The following is a 1,822-nucleotide window of genomic DNA, read 5'->3' on the forward strand; positions in this document are numbered from 1 at the left end:
TAATCAGTCACAAGAACGTCGAATCTGAATCACTTGAAAAAAACACGGGGGGTGCTTAACTTTTTCCAGGTGTATATTTAGATCACCAGCCTGTGACCTTAAAGAAGAGGTAATATCAAGATAACACTTAGGATGAGATGTAGTGACTAGCTAAAATCTATAAAACTACACTTAATACCAAGATAACACATACGTTGAGATGTAGTGACTAGCTAAAATCGATAAAACTTCACTTAATACGAAGATAACACTTACATTGAGATGTAGTGACTAGCTAAAATTGATAAAACTACACTTAATACCAAGATAACACTTACGTTGAGATGTAGTGACTAGCTAAAATTGATAAAACTACACTTAATACCAAGATAACACTTACGTTGAGATGTAGTGACTAGCTAAAATCGATAAAACTACACTTATTACCAAGATAACACTTACGTTGAGATGTAGTGACTAGCTAAAATCGATAAAACTACACTTATTACCAAGATAACACTTAGGTTGAGATGTAGTGACTAGCTAAAATCGATAAAACTACACTTAATACCAAGATAACACTTAGGTTGAGATGTAGTGACTAGCTAAAATCGATAAAACTACACTTAATACCAAGATAACACTTACATTGAGATGTAGTGACTAGCTAAAATTGATAAAACTACACTTAATACCAAGATAACACTTACGTTGAGATGTAGTGACTAGCTAAAATTGATAAAACTACACTTAATACCAAGATAACACTTACATTGAGATGTAGTGACTAGCTAAAATCGATAAAACTACACTTATTACCAAGATAACACTTACTATATCATAAATAGTAAACAAATCATGCATTTACATATCTTTTCCACCCAATGGAAGAGAACATTAAACTTTTCAAGATCCTGAAAATTTCTATTTATTGGTTGATATTTGCTACTTCAGAGTTAGTTAGCATTCCATGCTTGCAACACAAGGCTAATCTCATATTAATCTCCTGTGTTGTGCTACTTTAAATCCACAGCTACATCAGCAACTGCTTTGATCATGCCAGTGCCAAAGCAGCCTCCATTCCTGCATGCAAAATCGAAAGATTGGATCCTTGATCGATAAGACACTGGATCATAAAATGTTCCACATACAAGACTGTATATCTGACCACACCTAATGGGGCAATGCTTTTCACAGGTATATTGCTTCACTTTCTCTGTTTTTCCTTTCTTATTTACCACATATTTACTACCTGAAAGCGTGAATGTTTTCCACATGTAGTTTAACACTGTCAAATCACCAATGTAAATAAAACACAGTTGGGACTTTTAAACAAGAAGTTGATTAAGAAAACCATAAGTTCCAAAACAGTACTTTAGACTTATGATAAATATAATTTGCCCACTTATGCACATACTCCACTAATGTATAGATGGAACAAGTCACTTGACCCAGTTAATGTTTGAGAATATGACTTGTTAGTTACCATGTACAAACACCAAATAAAGATAGGACTCGTGTAAATATATTACGCCTACCACAAACAGTTTGATACTTACTGGATTTTGGTTTTATTAAGTACAAATAATTTGACTAGCCCAGGGGGAAAAAATAAACTAATATGCATATAACAATAACTTTGATCCTTTAAAGAAAAAAAAAGAAGAATAAATTACGATTAAATATTACACCAGATTAGACCATTAGTGGACTTTAGTTGTAAATATTACACCAGATTAGACCATTAGTGGACTTTAGTTGTAAATATTACACCAGATTAGACCATTAGTGGACTTTAGAAAAGATTACACCAGATTAGACCATTAGTGGACTTTAGAAAAGA

The sequence above is a fragment of the Limulus polyphemus genome, unplaced genomic scaffold (genome assembly GCF_000517525.1).
Source record: "Limulus polyphemus unplaced genomic scaffold, Limulus_polyphemus-2.1.2 Scaffold3970, whole genome shotgun sequence".
In the NCBI taxonomy this organism is placed as follows: Eukaryota; Metazoa; Arthropoda; class Merostomata; order Xiphosura; family Limulidae; genus Limulus; species Limulus polyphemus.